The sequence below is a fragment of the Pocillopora verrucosa genome, chromosome 6 (genome assembly GCF_036669915.1).
Source record: "Pocillopora verrucosa isolate sample1 chromosome 6, ASM3666991v2, whole genome shotgun sequence".
NCBI classification, from domain to species: Eukaryota; Metazoa; Cnidaria; class Anthozoa; order Scleractinia; family Pocilloporidae; genus Pocillopora; species Pocillopora verrucosa.
The window spans coordinates 4,073,365-4,094,164 of record NC_089317.1 but is presented as its reverse complement, the minus strand read 5'-3'; the positions used below and the strand labels follow the sequence as shown (position 1 = coordinate 4,094,164).

The 20,800-nt window shown below is 35.8% G+C and overlaps 1 protein-coding gene across 2 annotated transcripts in view; it reads left to right on the top strand.

Moving 5' to 3' along the window:
* Positions 1-4,214: 4,214 nt before the first annotated feature.
* Positions 4,215-20,800, top strand: part of LOC131779387 (NLR family CARD domain-containing protein 3) — a 172,209-nt gene continuing 155,623 nt past the window's right edge. For both annotated transcript variants that reach the window (XM_066168023.1, XM_066168021.1), the window contains exons 1-4: positions 4,215-4,354; positions 4,543-4,606; positions 5,968-6,038; positions 12,615-12,676. The gene's annotated coding sequence lies outside the window, so the exon portion shown is untranslated. The remainder of the gene's footprint in view (positions 4,355-4,542; positions 4,607-5,967; positions 6,039-12,614; positions 12,677-20,800) is intronic.

Genomic DNA, 20,800 nt, shown 5'->3' with positions numbered 1-20,800 from the left:
TTTGCTTTATCGTTATGTAAATGAAATGGGTGTATTGAAGAAAACATTCAAGGAAAGATGACACCTGAGCCATGGGGTAAAAAATGCGGGGTAGAAAAGTTAATTGCTTTTAATAAAGCAAAATGGGACCCAGCTACGCCAATTGTTTCGTAGGTTTTATCGAACATCAATTTTTCAGTCAATACAACGGCCCCAAACCTGAACTCTACGGTCGCTACATCGACGACTGTATAAGCGCCACCTCCTCTACCAGAGATGAGCTGACTCAATTAATAACCGTTATCAATTCATTTCGCCTGGCTCTGAAATATACCTGGGAAATTCCCGACACTTCTTTGGCTATTCCAGACATCAAAATTTCAATTAAAGTCAGAAACAAGAGCGAATGGAATCAATGAGTTATTAAATTTTTTCACTTTTTGGTAATCCGTTTTAACTCTCAATTTTTCTTCAAATTAAAGCCACCTGAAGTCAATATCATATCTGATCGTCAATACGGCAAAACTTGAATCACATAAGCAACAGTTAAGCTACGTCCGAAGCTGAATGAAAATTCAACGCAAGCAGTTTATTCAGCTGTACACAAAATACATTAATCTACGATCGAAGAAACGTTTAAGGGTACGACATTCAATACTTACTAGTCAAGCAATCAGGCGTCTTTGAGTTCCAACTTATAGGCAAGCGAAAAATTTTGGGAACAGGTTGATTTAGTGTTTTGTTTAACTGGAACAGAGTAAAGCTTGCGATCGAGGATAGCTTTCGTTTCAATATCCTGACCTCAATTTCACGCTTTGAGTGTACGAGTTAAGAGTTATATTCCCACTGAGACAAACATTTGGTTAAGTCAGTAAAACGTTATACCCTAATGTTCAAATGTTTTGCTGCGTGGTAGCGAACGGAGAAACCAGTATTATGGTTGCTTAAACAGACCCGCAGTCGAAGTTGAGTTTTTGTAATGAAAGATCCTGTTAAAGCGTAGATATTTCGACACAAATTCTGTAATTCCTATAATGGAATTTTTAAGGTAACCGGTTGTTCTTTCTGTTGTGACAACGTTATACCTTTTCTTGACCATAAAGCGTTGACCTGAGGCTAGCGCTGTAAGTTAAACTTAAAATTTAAGTCCCATTTAATCAAGTTACATTAAACTTTTTGACTTTCACTTTTTGTTACCAATATGACGTTGACTAGCATTTGCTTTGGTTAATTTCCAATGTATAAAAAGAAGTAATTGCTTCCAGCCAAAAATAGATTTAGCTGAGCGACACTTAGATAAATCATTTTCATATAACCGAAATTGAGAGAACCAATAAGAACACTAGAAATGGTTAGTGAGTGCGTACGACTTTTATTCTGTTGGGACTCAAACCTACCACCTTCCGTTCATTACTTCAGACACTCTAACACTTACATACAGTAGACTTGTGGCAAGCCAGCTCGATTAACTATGTCCATGGAGGTAAACTTCCTGCATATTGCAAGCATATGATTACTGATATGTGATTCTTACTCGTAATGCTGCATTCATTAGATTTCTTACTCATTTTACTACTGTTAGGTATTTTTGATCCAACTGAGCTTATCAATGGAATTCGCCAGCTGTACAAGACTCGCGAGGGATGGCTCTCACCGTTTCCATGGTGAGAAGAGTTTCAGTTTTTTCTTGGCAATATTTTTACAAGGCTCAAATTGGTCAGAAGAAAGAAAACGAGAGGAGAAATCACTGACGTATTTTTTGACATGTCGTCAATACTAGACCCGTATGAAGAGTGTTCAGCGCCGAGAACAGCGTTGATTGAAGGAGAACCTGGTATGAGAAAAACCACCTACTGTAAAAAGTACGCCTACGACTAGGCCACCAAAAGGCAAGAACCTCAGGGCTGTGGCTCCACAGCATTCAAAGCAGTATTGTTGCTTAAATGTCCAGACATCCATTCTGATGTTTGGGAAGTCATTGATGAGCAGCTTCTGCCCCGAGACATCGATGAAGAAGTCAAACAACAATATCATTTTATTGATATTGGATGGATTGGATGGGTTACCATTCAGTAAATTGTCGATTTTTCCGAATTAATTGATGGAAGATTACTCCACAGATGCCACATAGTTGCAACAGCTTGACACGAAGCTGTAAAAGAGGTGAGAAATGCTGTGACGCGCTGCTTCAAATCTAAGGATTTACTAAACACCATGTGAGAGGATTTGTCACCAAGTACTTTAAGGAAAGGCACGCTTTAGCTCAACTGTACTTGGATATGGTTGAATGTGTCTTGAGAAGATATAGAAAAAAGAAGGGAAGACCGGACAGATCTTTACAAACCGCAATTGAATCGCCTCGGGTTGGTAGCGTTGAATGGTTTACTTAACGACAAATTGGATTTTAATGAAACTCAGATGGGAAACCACGCAAAAGAGTTGACTGAATTTGGATTTCTTGCGTAAATTTTTTCAAGAATTCTTTGCAGTATTCTTCATTTGTGCTCAGATTCAAAGCAAGGAAATTAGACCTGACGAACTAGTTTCCGATCCAAGGTACTTTGTTAAACTTGAAGAGGTACTTTTGTTTTCGTGCGGAATTTCAGCCATGAAATGCGATGAACAAGTCGTGGCTCTCGTAAAGAGTTTAGCAAATGAACGAAAATGAAGGCAGTGGTTGAAAAGTTGTATTAGAGGCCATTAACGAATGTAAAAGACACTGAGTGATTTTCACTCACGGTAGCAAAGTCTTTTGGAACTTGTTTGAATCTGACCAATTTGAATTTGTATTACAATGGTATTGGTGGTGCTGGTGCTACATCTATTGCTGAGGCCATCAAAGTCAACGAGACGCTAAACCAATTTGGATTTGTCTGACAATGATATGAGTGAAGCCGGCGCTACATCTATTGCTGAGGCAATCAAAGTCAACTAGACGCTAACCAAATTGAATTTGTAGAGGTAATCACATGATTTGAGTTCAATTTGGAATAAATAAGCACCAGACTACCAAAATTTAGTTATGTGAAGAGTTTTAGAGACCAGACACTTTATTTATCACAGGGGGAGGGACGATTCATCTTCCTTTTTTTTTGTTTTTTGTTTTTGTTTTGTTTTGAGGGGGGAGGGGGATGGGGGATGGGGGATGGGGGATGGGGGATGGGATTTACATGGTTTTCAATGAACGAAGGCTGATCAGTTGTCGCTATCAGAGTTTTAAGGAAGACTATAGAAAACTGACCGCCAATTGACTGTCAATAAGGAATCATAAGTATATTATGGGGGAAGCAGGTAAATTAAGTCGTGACACAACCAAAATCCTCCAGCCCCCCCATAGGCGATAAATAATGAGCGGCACCTTACCACATGAAGCTAGTCTTTCTGAGTGTTTGACTCAGGGTTCAATTCAGATTTTATCTTCACTATTTGAGCTTGCACAGATAAATTGCAAGTTATAGGAATAGGGTCAATAATTCTTTAGTAGAGCTTTATGAAGTATTTATTTTGAAAACTTTATACTTTTCCTTTGTAGGCGTCAGCTTAAAAATATATTTGAGAGCATTTATCCTGTAATTTAAAATCAGTCGCAGAGTTCCTTTCTTTAATCCCTGCAGGACAATCCGACTCTCTGTCCATGTGTTGACCCGACCCGTCCAGTCTTTGGACGGGTCGATGATGGAGACGTCAAAGGAACAGACTCAAAGGGTTGGTTTACAGTTTAGCTTTGTTGATCAGACTCCAACAATTAGTAATCAGAAGGAGGGAGGTTTTGATTGGGATTAAGTGGCAACTACGAGGGTCGAAGTTAAGAGTTTCTGGCCGTGTTTTTAAAGGGAGGGAGGGAAGGGGCAGATTCCGGCCTTTAAAAATTTTTAAAACATAAGACGACGAACGCATCACTCGTCAGTCGTTTTGGTAATAAAATGCTATTTGAAATCTGCCGTGCGTGTCTTGTTAAGATGCGTGACCTGTAGTGAGAGGTGGTAGGAAGTGAATCACGCGTTGTTGTGTGGAAGCAACTTTAACCAAAACTCTTCTCCAGCTTTAGGAGAAATAAAGGTTGCTTATTGTTCATGTGAACCTTTAAAGAATACCGTTGCAATTTTTTTTAACGATGTTTCTTTCTGAGGCCGAGAAATGCATTGCAAAGTTAGTTTCATTGCGTGATAGTGTTACTCGATTTTAGGTGTTATGTTTCATTTGCAAATAATGTTATCTGCGCATGTCATGAACAACTCCCTTCTCTGAGATTGTTAGAATATCTAGCTTTTGTGACTTTCTTCGTTCTCTCGACGGAAGATCAGGAAACAAGGAAACCGATCGGTTTAGACTCACATTGCTATCCATGAGTAGAGTTGACCCGAAGAAAGAGCAGGTACAGACAACATAGTTAAGTTATTCACTCTGTAACTTTAACTTTAACTTATCAATAACCCGTTGTTGACTTACGGTATTTCACTCGCGTAAATGCGTATGATTACGAAAATTTTATCACAAGCCTTTGGAAATAAGCGTATGGTGAAGATATACTTGATACATAAGCTACTTTTTTTCTCTTTTCAGGACGATTGCGTAACCTCTTCACGTACCCCGGGTAATTATTTCGTTTAAATCACCATTCTGAGAGGTAAGTAGATTCATGAATTATTAATTGATGCGCACTAAAAGGTCACTTTATTTGAATTTCATACTTTAGTAAGGGTCTGTTTTGGACTCAGACCAGCTGTTTTACTTCCAGCAGTCGTTTCTGATCTAGATTAAAGGGACAGGGAAATGCTTTAGTGAAGATTGGAACACGCAACACGTATCAGTCTAGGAGGAAGTTGCTATTTTCGAAGGCGACCGGAAACTGAAAGCGAAAGCCTTTACTCACAGTTCATTTTCCAGTGTTAGAAAACGACTTGCCTTCTCTAATTCAATGAGATGTTTTCCGAGAACTCGAGTTAGGCATTATTTATCGATGATATTTTTCAACAAAATTATTGTGCCTTTCAATTCAATCTGATAAACCATAGGACATTTGACCACAAGTAATGTTTGGGACAAATCATGCAGTCTTTATATGATTAACTTATTTTCCACAAAATGTGACTCTTATTTGATGCATGTAAGCTGATAAATCTAATAGTACTAAAACATAATATTAACAGAGAGGCTTTCATATACAGAAAACCCAAAAGATAGGGAATATTTCCATAACAAATAACCACTGAGGAGGGTGGGATGGAAAGAAAATGGCGAATGATGTTCAGTGTGCACTGAAGGGGCTATTGAGCATTTGAACTCTAATCCCAAAGCAATCTTTCTTTGTGCCTCAGCATATAGCTTTACTTTACTAGTAACAGGAACCACTGAATAGTCTGCAGATGTTAAATTATGCAACAGCCAATTCAAAGCTAAGTTTCCCAAAAACTATTGAAGTTTTCCTTGGCAATTTGTTGAATGACATATTTAAATATTAGATTTCCTCAGTTCCCAGTTCAACCTGCTGTGTTCTAAAAATAGCAAACACATGCAGTATCCATGAATTGAAATATCTGAAGGTTTTACCATTGTAGGATTCCTCTTGGCTGCAATTATTTTCGAACAACCCCTTTTCAGCATGATCGAGTGAAACAGCCTTATGTTGTCTATGTCTTTCAGATTGTCCTAGAGCTTCTTCAGTTCATTACACTTTTCAATAGCAACAATTACTGCCTTAACCCTTTAACTCCCAGATCCAATTTGTTATTCTCCTTACTGTCAGTTATACAATTCTTATAATGTTAGTTCAGAGAATTTATTATTGGATCAACTAATTATCCCTGAATTAATATTTTTCTTAATTCTTGTCACTTATTTAGTTGATAATGTATTTATATTGTAAGGAGAAATTTGGTCTTGGTCACTCATGGGAGTTAAAGGAATAAATATAGCACTTTAAATGGAATTTTTTGTGATGGTCAATATCTCTCACATTTGATTAATATTTATTTTATGTTTTTTCAGAAATTATTACATGTCCATCATTTTCTGACTGCTCATATTGTGATTTTTTGAAGGCAGGAAATCTTAACAGGGTAGGTATATATGTTTTTTTTTCATTTTTCCCTCTTTAAATATGATACATATATGTAAGGATTTTTGTCTTATTCTCATGGGAATGAAAATGTTTATGTTGTTATGTGCTATTCTCTTTTTTTTCATGAATATCATTTTGCTTTGAATATGAAACATAGTGTTAAAGTAGCAAGATGGGTCACTAATTAAATTTGCATCAATATTTACCCAGTGGTTCAATCCTTTGAATTCATGCTCAAGAGTATAAATTGAATGTTGTCATCCTTCAATAGTGTTTGACACCATTTCTTATTATGTTGCACCTGGCAGCTGAAATGCATCTGATTAAAAAGTTGCTTTGGTCGTTACAGGTGTAATGACCAATATAGGATGCAACTGCTTGCTCTAATACAAGGTTCTGTATTTGTGACCCTCCATATGATTTTTGGGAGAAGGGCGATAGCAAGCTCACAACATGCTTCTACTTAAAAATATTTTTGGTAATAAATTATTAAAATTTTTCATTTATGTGGCTGCGAATGAGTTGCATTGGGATTTAAAGCAGACACTTTAATTACTTTTTTCATGTGGAGGTTACTTTTGATGATGTTTGTAGCATGTTGAAGCACAAAATTTTACTCAGTGCTGGAAAAATTGTGACGATTGTGTAAACAATTCAACATGCCATTACATATAGCTATTAACAGCCAATTTGTTCAGTTTCTGTAAAAGTATATCTCATCAGATGATCAGAGTGACTTGTAGGGGATGATAAAAATAATGAAAACCATCATGGCCCACATCATTTTACAACTGCTTAAATGGTGAAATTTAAAAATTTTTCATATCCAGCCCAATCATGGATTTTTGGAATAAGGAGACCCTAAATTGTTTAAAAAATAGTAATCTGAAAGTTGACTTTGTGGGAAATGGCTAAGAGAGGCTGTTTATTTTCGTCCAATGAAAAGTGTGTGAAAATAGCTGGCACGCTGAAAGATTTAAAATAATTTAAGTAACATGTATTCCTTAAATCTCACCAGAGGAAATTTGAAACTAACAAAACTCAAGACAAAGAAGACCCTGTGGATAAGATTTTTTGCAAAATGGATGTACTTCGTAAATGAGAGCTAGTAACATTATTTTGTTATATCCATAACAAAAAGTTTTTTTTTTTTGTTTTCTCTGAAATTAAAAATCAGTTTTTTGTCGGCTTGGCTCCTTTTTTTTACTTTTTAGGGGCCTAAACTTGAGTGTTGTGAATTACCAAAACCATGGAAAAAACACAAAAAAAAAACCTACTTTATGTTACAGACATGACGTTACAGACATTACATTATGGACATTATATTATGGACATTATGACTGCATGACTTTTATTATGGTAATTCTTTTGGGAGAAATAAATGCTACATGCATACCAATTTTGTTCAAATTTATCACATCCAAATTTTCAGTGCTTTTAACTAAACACTAATATCAATAACCATAACAACAACTGTACATTAGCAGTAACAATGCAATGCTGACATGAGGAGTATAAATTTTCAAAAAGTTTGAGTCTAAGTGTGAATTAAGTTTACTGGGAGACATATTATATTTAGAGTCTGAGTACCCTCTTTTATAATAATTATCTGAAGATAACAAATTAAAATATAACATACAATGTTTCAGAAATGTAGTTTAAAACAAGCAATACTTCAACTTTCAAAGGCCATTGCACTGATAATACTATAGAGAAAGTTGTCAACTCATGCAGTTCAGTGCAGTGTAACTTTCCAAAATAGTATCAACTGGCTTATTAAGAGTCAATGAATAGCACTCTTACAAAAAGTTCAGAACAATCCAAGTTTTGTAATTAAAGCAGTGTTTAACTACTGCAATCTGCAGCTACTTTGATTATTTGTTTGAAAACATTTTCTTTTTGAAGATATTTAAAAAGCCTCTTGATATATGAAAGACTTGGAACATAGAAACATCCAGTGCCTTTAAGCTCTTTGGAGTCATAGAAGACTCTTGTCTTGTGGACAATATCAATATTGCTTCTCAGAGGCCAGTTAAATGTTTTGACAACTTGGTGAAGAAATTTGATTTCAACCTCATTATCAGTAACCCTAAGGGCTCTTCCAATGTAAAACTTGGTGTCACACTAGAAATCTGCACCAGAAAGCAAGAACCAAAAGACAGCAGAAACACTAGTTAGAGCATGCTCATTAAAACTGAATTGTAAGGAGCATGCTCTTTATGGAATACTCCAGATACCACAGTTACATGTACACCTAAGTTTAGTATTGATGTTATGATTATCAGCTGAACCAAAAAAGAGAATTAACTTGTAATTGGGCCTGATTAAGATAAATTTATCAGTTCTGACAAAGTCAATTATCAAAAGTTCATATTAAATAAATAAAAATATTCCCTTATTCTTACCAGTGTAAGAAAAAGTTCCACAGCGTAATGTGCATAACAAAAATTGTGTAATGTCCATAACAGGAAGTTTTACCTCAAACACAAAATCTAAATACAGAATAAGGAATACAACTAGATTTTAAAGTTATGCAATCTGCACGATGTGTTGATGTGTTGTGTGTGTGTTCTCATCTTTGTCCCTGAAATCATATGGAGGGTCACATTTGGTCAGCCTTTGTGAATCATGTTGGTTTTTGTTGTTGTTGTTGTTGTTTTTGTTGTTGTTGTTTGTTGTTGTTTTTAATTCTAGTTGACTTTTGATAATTATAAATGAATAAAGGGGGTATAAGTTTATAAGGAAACTGTGGTACTGCCTTGGTGGGAGAGTATAACAGGATAATTTAGTATTATCAGTTGAGTTGATAAGGTTTAAAAAGATGACATTTTGAGTGTTAGCCCTTTGTCAGAGCAAACAGGAGGACTTGCTGCCCTTTTTTCCTCCCATTTTTGAAACTTGCCTTTATTTTGTCAATCTGTATTAACCCTTTAATTGTCATGAGTGACCAAGACAGAATTTCTCCTTACAATATCAACACAATATCAACCAGAGAAGTGATGAGAGTAAAGAAATGTATAAATTTTGGGATGATTACAGTTGATCCAATATTACTGTAAATTCTCTGAACTAACCTTATAAGAATTGTATGGTTTGGAGTAAGGAGAATTACAAATTTATTGTGAGAGGTAAAGGGTTTACTTAACAATTTATTTGCAGGGAATAATTTTGTCCTGTTTGCATATGTTTAGAATTCTGCATGCTTTTATTTCACTCATATCCATGTAGTATCAATTATTTTTTCTGGTAATGTTATGTCAAGAACTATGCATTATATTACTTACCTAAAGTATTTAATTATGTTGTGATCAATGGTTGTGATTATGTTTGGCTACAAACATGTGGAAATACTCTTAGAAAATGTTGCTGAAATTATGGTGGTCCTTTTAATATACTGCTGGTTGAATTACTGTGTACAGTTAGGTTTGTGGAGTGCTTTAACTGTATGTTGACTTATGAATATTAACATTTGAGAGACTCAATTTTATGCTGATTGAGTCATCTCTTCGGTTCCTGTGTTGGGTGGTAATTTGGTCACTGATTAAGACTTATAAATGTATATAAAATCAAAGTTTAAGCTCCCCTCCTAAAACAGGAATATGGAAGATCTTGTGCAGAGATCTGGTTCCATCCTTGACAAAGTACGTACATATTAATCACCCCACACTTACACATCTTGGGAAATTAGTACATTCTTGCAAACTGTCTATCATAGGTTTTGCCAAGTTAAACCTAACTTAAGTCCTTCAAGGTACCCTTTGGCAATTAGCAGCTACCATGTTGATTTTGTGTAAATTATTTTTTTCATGTGGAGAGGTAATACTTCTGATGATGTTTGTAGCATGTCAAAGCACAAAATCTAACCCAATGCTGGATGAATCATGAAGATCATGTAAACAATCCAACACATTCAAGATATTCATAAATTGCCATTACATAAAGCCATTGATGGCCAAAACATTTGTGTAAAAGTATATTTCACCAGATGGCAAGAGCAATTTTTACAGGATGATAAAAATAACCAAAACCATCATGACCTATTCTATTTTACAACTGCCTCAATAGTGAAATTTAAAATAAATTATTTCACATCTAGCCCAATCATGGATTTTTGGAATAAGGGGACCCAAATTGTTTCAAAAATAGTAATCTGAAAGATGACTTTGCGGGAAATTGCCAAGAAAGGCTGTTTATTTTTGTCCAATGAAAAGTGTATGAAAATAGCTGGCACGCTGAAAGGTTTAAAATGACTTCAGTAAGACACAATTGTATTCCTTAAGTCTCACCAGAGCAACAAAACTAACAGAACTCAACACATAGAAGAACTTGCAGATAGGATTTTTCCAAAATGGGTGCACTTTGTAAATGAGAGCAAGTGCAACTGGCTTACTAAGAGTCAATGAATAGTACTCTTACAAAAAGATCAGAACAATCTAAGTTTAGTTATTAAAGCAGTGTTTAACGTCTGCAATCTTCAGTTAATTTGATCATTTATTTGCAAACATTTTATTTTCAAAGATGTTTAAAATCCTGTCAATATATGAAAGACTTGGAATATTGAAAGGTCCAGTGCCTTTCAGCTCTTTGGAGCCACAGTAGACTCTTCTCTTGTGGACAATATCAATATTGCTCCTCAGAGGCCAGTTAAATGTTTTCAAAACTTGTTGAAGAAATTTGAATTCAACCTCATTATCAGTAACCCTAAGGGCTCTTCCAATGTAAAACTCGGTGTCACTCTAGAAAACTGTACTGTCTCTCAAAAAGCAAGAACCAAAACACAGCAGAAACATTAGTTAGAGCATGCTCAATAAAATGGAATTGTAAGGAGCATGCTCCATATGGGATACTCCACATACCACAGTTACATGTACACCTAAGTGTGATATTAATGCTCTGGTTATCAGCACAACCAGAAAAGAGAATTAACCTTTAACTCCCAAGATCTAATTGTTAATTCTCCCCTCTAGCTGCTACACATTTCCTTGTAAATTAGTTGTGAGAACTTGGTGCTGTTTATATCAAGATAGCAGCTTCTATCTGATAAGTTTGAATATTCTCATCACCTGTTTCCTGAATAATGTATGAATGTGTAGGGAGAAGTTTTATGTTAATCACTTGTGGGATTTAAAGGATTAACTTGTTATTGGACCTGATTAAGATAAATATATCGGTTCTGACAAAGTCAATTATAAAAAGTTCCTAAATAAACAAAAAATATTTCCTTATTTTTTACCAATGTAAAAAAGAGTTCCACAGTGTGTTGTCTGTAACAAAAATTGTGTAATGTCCACAACAGGAAGTTTTTAGCTCAAGCTCAAATCTAACTACAGAATAAGGGATACAACTAGATTTAAAAAAAGCTTTGAAGCAGCCTTGTTCTTATTATTTTAAATGATCTATGTCTGAATAGTCAATTCACTGGGAAAAAGTGTCAAGTGAACACAAAAAATTTTAGGTTGATTTTTTTGTAATGTCTGTAACAGAGTTTAACACAAAAATTTTGGAAGCCTTTGTTATAGAAAGAAAGGTTTCTTTTCTGCTGACGGTCAAGTACCCTGTGAGGAATGTTTGTACAAATTATAAATTGAAAACTGTGCAAAATAAGTTTGTTAAAGAAATTAGTTTCCAAAAAATTAGTTTATGAATGTAATGTCTGTAACATGGAATTGCACTCAGGATTCTTGGAATCATGAGGGCACATTTCATTTCGAAGAATGGTATTGAATATGGTTGATGTAGAACCAACATGTTTATTGAGTAAGCTGTAGAAGGAGATGAATATGTAACAAAAGGTTTCAAAACTGAATGCTTATCCAGCTTGTAACACAAGTATGAATGGGTGATTTTTTTCTAACAATAGCATAAACAATAACTTTCTATTAAGCTCTTGTTTCTTAACTTTGCCTGAACAATTAATGAGCTAGAGTGATATTCCCTGAGGAGGAAAGCCTGCATAATCTATGACCAATCAAAGCTCTCCAGAGTACAGTTCACTGCTATCATAACAGATCAGTATATTTTTTGCTACTGTTAGTAAATGTCGTGAAAACAAGTGGCATTCTGCATGATGTGTTAGTGTGTTGTGTGTGTGTTATCACCTTTGTCCCTGAAATCATATGGAGGGTCACATTTGGTCAGCCTTTGTGAATCATGGTGATTTTTGTTGTTGTTGTTTTTTCTTTTTATTCTAGTTGACTTTTGATAATTATAAATGCATAAAGGGGGTATAAAGTTTCTAAAGAAACTGTGATGCTGCCTCAGATGGAGAGTGTACCAGGATAATTTGGTTTTATCAATTAAGTTGAAGGGTTTTAAAACGATGACATTTTGAGTGTTAGCCCTTCGTCAGCACAATTGGGCTGAGAAACGAATTGTCAGCTTTTAAACTCATCACAGTGGCAAGTTTACATTATCAACTCAGTTGATAATATGAAATTACTTTGATATAATTATATAATGTTGCCGTTAATACCACTTATAACCTCGGGGCACCTGTTAGTGCCCTTATTTGTGACTGTCATTGTTTTTCATAACTGATATATAGTAACTGTTGTTCTGCTGCTTCCATTTTCAGACTTTCTGACTTTATCCCTGATCCAAGGGTTATTTTCTTGAACCGAGGAAACTCTATACAAGGTAAGAGGACTTGTTCCTCTTTTTTTCTCCCATTTTTGAAACTTGCCTTCACTTTGTCAATCTGTAAATAACCCTTTCACTCCCATGAGTGACCAAGACAGAATTTCTCCTTACAATATCAACACAATATCAACCGGGTACATGTAAGTGATGAGAGTAAAGAAAAATATAAATTTGGGGATAATTAGTTGATCCAATACTAAATTCTCTGAACTAACATAACAAGAATTGTACGGTTGGGAGAAAGGAGAATTACAAATATGATGTGGGAATTAAAGAGTTAATAATTTATTTGCTGGGATTAATTGTGTCCTGTTTGCATATGTTTAAAATTCTACATGCTCTTATTTCTTTTATATCCATGTGAGTATTAATTATTTTGCCTGGTAAAGTTATGTCAAGAACTATGCATTATATTAATTACCTATTTAATTATGTTGTGATTGATGGTTGTGATTATGTTTGGCGACAAACAAGTGGAAATACTTTTAGAAAATGTTGCTGAAATTCTGGTGGTCCTTCTGATATACTGCTGGTTTAATTACTGAGTACAGCTGGGTTTGTAGAGTGCTTCAACTGTACGTTGACTTATGAATATTAACATTTAAGAGACTCAATTTTGGGTCACTGTCAAATCAAAGTTTAAACGCCCCTCCTAAAACAGCAATATGGAAGATCTTATGCAGAGATCTGGTTCCATCCTTGACAAAGTACATATGGATTAGCAATTATCACCCCATGCTTGCATGTCTTGGGAAATTAGTACATTCATGCAAAGTGTCTATCATAGGTTTTGCCAAGTTAAACCTAACTTAAGTCCTTTAAGGTACCCTTTGGCAATTAGCGGCTACCATGGTGATTTTGTATAAATTATTTTTTTCATGTGGAGAGGTTACTTTTGATAGTAGTACGGATGTTGAAGCACAAAGTCTAACCCAGTGCTGGATGAATCACGAAGATCATGTAAACAATCCAAAATGTTCAAGATATTCATAAATTGCCATTACATATAGCCATTGACAGCCAAAACATTTGTGTAAAAGTATATTTCATCGGATGGCAAGAGCAATTTTAACAAGATGGTAAAAATAACCAAAACCATCATGACCTATTCTATTTTACAACTGTCTAAATAGTGAAATTAAAAATATTTCATATCCAGCCCAATCATGAATTTTTGGGATAAGGAGACCCTAAATTGTTTAAAAAATAGTAATCTGAAAGTTGACTTTGCGGGAATAGTACGCTCACAAAAAGTTCAGAACAATCTAAGTTTAGTAATTAAAGCAGTGTTTAACTACAGCAATCTGCAGTTATAAATTTGATCATTTATTTGCAAACATTTTCTCTTTGAAGATATTTAAAAAGCCTCTCGATATATGAAAGACTTGGAACATTGAAATGTCCAATGCCTTTCAGCTCTTTGGAGCCACAGTAGAGTCAGTAACCCTAAGGGCTCTTCCAATGTAAAATCGAGTGTCACATTAGAAACCTGTACTGTGAGTGTTTATTATTTTGCCTGGTATTTATGTTATATCAAGAACTGTGCATGATATTAATTACCCATTTAATTATGTTGCGATTGATGGCTGTGATTATGTTTGGCTACAAACATGTGGAAATACCAGAAATAGTTATCTTAATATAAAAATGGTAGTGGCATTGGTACAATTTTGGGTCTGTTCATGGAACTGCAGGTGTTGTATGATGATCAAACAGTAAAGTGTGCACTAATTTTTACTGGTTTTGATCAATATTCTACCAAAATGAAGTTGCTGTGATGCACATTACATAGATTATCTACTTTTGAGAGTGGAGGTGTATGATATTCTTTGGAAGCTCTGCAGTTATTTAAGTGTTTGTCTGGTTGCTGTCATTATTGTAGGGCTGCAGTGGCTAAGAGAAGTTTTATGCGAGTGTACATATTGACCATTCTTGCATGTGAGTCCTGGTGATTGCATGTATGGAGCTTTTCAGTTTTATTAATTGAAGTAGTTGCCTCAGGGCAGCTAGCAGAGAGTTTTTTCTCTCAGATATAACTGACTTGTGGGCTGTGTTCTGCAGATTTGTATGGTGCTTAGTGTTTTGGTGAAGAGTTAGGGAAACCTGATTTTATGCTGAGAGATTTTTTCACTTGTGGTTGATCTGACTTATACTTGTATGCATTATTATTTATTTATTTTTTTAAATTTTTTTTAAACAATTTATTTACAAGACGATCACTTACACTACTTACAGTATTAATTACACTTACATTGTACTTGCTACTTACACTACTGATACTTATACTTACACAAATTATGCATACACTACATTACGATACATGTATTACAATTACTATTAACATTAATTTAATTTACGGTTGGCGTGTTTACAAAGTTCTTTTCAATTAAAAGACAATCACAAGTTAACATACAGGTCTCAAAAATGCTACATTTCTTTGGATATTTACTTTTGATATAGCTTAAACAAATATTTATGAAATTAAGTATAAGTCTAACCTAAAACAACAGCAGTATGAAAAATTAAAGTAAAAAAGCCCACGTGCGATAAAATTTCGGAAGTTCCTTTTTTTGCGGTGGCGATCTCTTTTAGGATTTCAAGTTTTCCCGTGATGAACAGTAGGAAGATTTGAAAATCTAAGATGTCTCCGCAAAGGCTTGTGCAGAAAATGTGATATTTGGCTAACAATAGGCAATAATTTAGGACTTGCCAATGCTTTGTCCTATAATGCCAGCCATATAGAGTATATGACTTATGGATAACGTTATTGTTTCATTTGTTTTTTGGTGCCACCAGTCTTGAAACAGAATCCAGAAGTCGAGTATTAGTGTGCAGTTTATTAATAGGTGATGCAACGTTTGTTTTTCTGTATTGCATAGGTTGCATAAGGGGCTCTCTGAAATGCCGTCTCGGTAAAGAGTGGCGCGAGTTGGAAGCACGTTATGAATCACTTTATACTGAAACATTATTATTTTAACTTCGTTTGTTACTTTAAATGGCATAAGATAAACGTTCTTGATGGTAGTTTTTGTAAATCCGTGGCGTAGAATTTTGGTTTCGGCAGTGGGAGGAAAAAAGACGGTGTTTAAAAGAGAAGAGTAAATAGAACTGGTTCTTAGGCTGTTTACAGTAGTATTCGCGTGTGTGACGTTTGGAATAGGGTTTGTAAGAATAGCTTTCCAGTCTTTTGGGATTGCGTTGACCAAGCCATAGTATGTGGTGAAAGGCACATTTAAATTAAATTTTGTGACAAATTCATGCCACTTTCTGATTTTGGTTTAAAATGTCGCTTATCTTAGTAATACCGGCGTCATACCAAGTTTGGTAAAAGACAGGTTTTTTTCCTATAAGAATTTTTCTGTTATTCCACATGATTTCGTTTTTAGGATTTATTTTGTAATCGGTGCCCGTTGAGATTTTAAACTCGCACCAATAATCTAACACTTTTTTGTAAAATGCATGAAGCTTATCATCGAGGTCTAGTGTGCTTGGTGTAAAGTTGCATTTTTGTTAGAAAAGCAAGACCACCATGTTTGTGTAAGAGCTGGTTAGGAATAATTTTCCAGGAGGCTTGTGAGTCATCTTGAATTCTGTTGACCCAAGCTATTTTGAGTGCTTTTTCCATGATATTGAAATCGCACATTTTCAAACCGCCATCTTTCTTTTCTCCAATTATGGTGTTTCTTTTTATTTTAGGGGGTTTTTCTGCCCAAATAAAGTTGAAAGTTAGCTTATTTATTTCTTGGATATAGTGATCTGGAACAGGGAGCACGGAGGCTGAGTAAATTAACTTAGATATCCCAAGTGTTTTAACTATGTTTATCTTTCCATAAAGAGTTAGATTTCTCCGTTGCCAAGTGATTAGCGTTTTCTCAAGATTACGTATTTTTTCACCGAAGTTCAGTCTATTAGCACTTTCTTGGTTATGAGAAAAATAGACACCAAGGGCATTGACAGGTTCTTTTGGCCATTTAAAACCAAAGGGTTCATCTGTTCTGTCTTTCCATTCGCCTAACCACATTGCTTCGGTTTTAGTTGTGTTTATTTCTAGGCCAGAAAGTTCTTTAAACTCATTTAAAACCTTCAATAGACTCACGACGGAATCGAGGTCACGAAAAAATACTGTTGTGTCGTCGGCATATTGACTTATTTTAAGCTCATACTTGTTGACTTGGATACCTTTAATAGTAGGATCATTTTTTATGGCTTTAGAGAGGAGTTCTATGCCGAGAACGAAGAGAACGCCAGACAAAGGGCAACCTTGCCTGACTCCCCGCTGTAGGGAGAAAAAAGTTGAGGCATGACCGTTATTCAGAACACAGCTAGTAACATTATTATAAAAAATTTTTATCCAATTTTGGATGTCGTGGCCGAAGTTGAAGAGCTGCAATGTTTCTAAGAGATAGTTCCATTCAATGGAATCAAACGCTTTTTTGAAGTCCAAGAAAATGGCAATACCTTTTTGATTTGTTTTATCTGTGTAATGTATTAGGTCATAAATTAGCCTTATATTTTCACCAATGTAGCGGCCTTTAACATAACCGGTTTGATCAGGGTTTATAAAAGTTGGCAAGACATTTTCGATTCGCTTGGCGATAACCTTAGTGAGAATCTTGTAGTCGACGTTGAGAAGTGAGATGGGCCTTAGATTTTCCAGAATAGTTTTATCCTTAGATTTTTTTGGGATAAGCGAGATTATTCCTCGTCTTTGACTTATAGAAAGCATGCCATGTTGAGAAGCAAAGTTGTAGCTCGCTACCAGATCATGGCAGATGTCGGGCCAAAAGAATCGGTAAAATTCAGCAGGCAGACCATCACTGCCCGGGGATTTGTTATTGTCAAAGTCTTTGAGTGTATTTTGGCATTCTTCTACCTTTACCAATCCTTCACAAGAATTCTTTTCTTCTTCACTTAGTGCGGTTACGTTTTCTGGAATAAAAAAGGCGAGTTTTTAAAATTTTCGGGATTGATATTGGCGGAGCGGTATAACGACTCATAGAACTTTTTTTCTTCTTCTAAGATATCGAATTGATCTTCTATATAACAATTATCCCCAACTTTGAGTTTTGAAACTGTTTTAATATCATGATGTCGTTTTTCTAAGCTGTAGAAGTACTTAGTGTTGCGTTCTCCTTCTTCATGCCATCTTACTTTGCTTCTCAGGATTGCACCTTGAGTTTTAATCAACATGATTTTTTTAAGATGTGATCTGGCACGTTGAAGTTCTAGTAAGATGTTTCTGTCGTGCGGGTTATTTTCCGCTCTGGATTGGAGGTCGTTTACTTTTTTGTGCAGTAATTTTTCTTCATCTCGATATTTTTTTGCTTTTCGTTTGGAGTACTTGATCGTGAAGCCTCTTATCTCCATTTTTATGAGGTCCCATTTTCAACTTAAATCATGAGTCTCGTTGTATTTCTCTTTAAAAATTGGAATGTTTATCTTAAGTGCTGTTACGTATGCTTCATCTTTAAGTAAAGCTGTATTAAATTTCCAGAATCCCGGTCCTCTTTTTTGGTTTAGGAGATTAGACTGTAGAACAAGTGAGACAGCGGAGTGGTCAGATTCGGGTGTGTGGATTATGTTACACTTCTTTGCTAATTGAATTAACTCCTGCGACACTAAGAACAAATCTAAGCGGCATTGAATTTTAGACGATTTAGTTCTCCACGTAAAACACTGCTTATCATTGTTCAGGATTCGCCATATATCACTAAGGTTATACAAATCACAAAGCTTGTTAATTTCTTGGATGACAGCTGCCTTTTTAGACACAGGATTTCCGCCTCTTTTATCGTTTGGAGTGAGTGCGCAATTGAAATCTCCACCAATTACAATTGTATCTTGCGCGAATTCCTCGAGTTGTTGGTATAGTCTTTTGAAAAAAGAAACTTGCTGAGCGACATCGTTAGGCGCGTAAATGTTGACGAGAACAATAGCTTTCTCTTCAAGTGACAATTTTAAAATAATGAACCTTCCTTGTTTGTCTGGAATGAATTTTTCAACTTTGAAATTCACAGAGGGATTAATTAGTGTGATGATACCTTTACTGCGGTTTGTGCCGTGGCTAAAGAAAGCTTTGCCACCCCATTCGTTTTCCCAGATGGGTTCAAGATTTTTGGAGCAGTATGATTCTTGCAAAAATATGATATGATGATTTTGTTTTTGTAACCATCGAAAAACGGTTCGACGTTTGATCGATATATTAAGACCTCTAACATTTAATGACAGGCATTTTAGGTCAAAAGCAATGGCAGTATTAACGGTATTCATTTTGTTGGCGATTTAAAGAAACACAAGCCAGGCGGAGTGATAAGTAAACACTGATTTCTTCCGACCGAATTGTGTTGATTCACAACAAATAGGGACATGAACCAATTTGTAATTTTCGCTGATGGGCTGTTACGAGAATGTGAACGAGTAGAAAAAGAAGGTGGTTGTTTCAACCGAAGCGTGTTGGTGTAACATGCAAAGCAAAGAAAGTGAAGCATAATAAACATTAAGACTACAACAACTACATAGTGCATATGTAATAACATGGACAAAAAGGAAATTTGGATACTTAGCTCGATGAGATAGAGTCACTAACCCGGCACAGTTTTCCAGGCTTCTTGTCGACTTTGAATGTCTTCAATAAGATGACAAAATTAAGTAGAAGCTACTTGATATTCAACTGGAATATTCGAGATGTTAAAAACATTGTTATCAATAAAGAGAGATCTGTTGACTACTTTCGCGACGCGGCCAGCTTGTTTAGCAGCAAACATGGATTGTATAAGGGTTTTCCTTTCTTTCTGGATTTCTCGAGCAAAGTCTTGGGTATTGTATGCCTCACTGTGTCTGGCTGAGGACTTGATTCGGTTTTTAACATTGAATACAGCATCCCTATCTTCTCTCACAGCAAACCTAGCGATAATCGGACGAGGGCTAGCAGGAGTAGCTCCATTGCTTTGTGGCTTGCCCACGCGGTGGACGGCATGAAAACGTATATGTTGGATGTTCATTTTAAGATCATTTTCTAGAACATCATAGATGATATTCTGGCAATTTTCGCCTCGACTTTCGGGGATATTCATAAAACGCAATTTTTCTCGTCGCGTATAGTTCTCAAGAGCGACGAGGTTCTCCTGTGCTTCTTTCAAAGCGGGCTTAAGCTTCTCGTTCTCGGCTTGGAGCTTTTCCAGATCAGCTTTTAGGCTTTCGATTTCCGCAGACTGCTCGTCCATCATTTTTTGGTGAGTGCTTTTTGAATCTTTTAAAGCTTTTGACTCTTGCTGTAGGTCCTCGATGCTTGCCCACGCGAGGTTCACGGATTTCTCTAGCTCATTCAGTGTTGATTTGACGACATTGATTTCGTGTTTAAATTCACACGTAAGCTCTGAGATCTGTGTGTGTAGATTGGAGAAATTGTCTTCCATAAGAGATTCTATGGCACTTAATTTATCAAGGAGTATTTCCGTAGAGCTGAGCGAGGCGGTCTCCTGGTTTCTTTCCATTTCTTCGCTCTTCTGTTTGTTTCGTTTCGGAGTTGGCCTGACGGGGGGACCTTGAACTTGACGAGCGTTCGGAGCGTTTTGACATGAGAATAAGCAGCGAGCAACAATTGTTTTAATTACCTGGTTGTGTCGATGTTAAGAAAAGGACATTTCTGGTTACATTTGGGTGAACTTAAATGGCCTGGTATGACTCTTCTCAACTAAGGAATCACAGAGCGCGAAGAACACGTCCGTCCGCCATGGTTCCTTTCCAGACTCCCCCCCCCCCCACTTTCCCTCTCCAACCACCCACCTCTCGTCACTACCTTATGAAAAGAGAATTATAAATCAGCCAAATGCAATATCGCTTTTGATCGTGAACTGAAGTGATTGCTGGCCCTGTTTCTTACGATTTCATTTCATAACCTAAAAACACTGGCAACAGTATACTAATAAATGTTGGCAGACATAAAAATTATCTCGGGAGCCAAACGATCCATTAAGATTACTGATCATTTCACGTGCACCCCCACTAATGTTATCTATTGTAGAACGTGCACTCATTGCAAAAAGAGATAAATTGGTGAAACAAAAAGATGCCTAGGTGACTTACTCCGAGAACACCTTCGCGACTTAGGAAGTAATAACA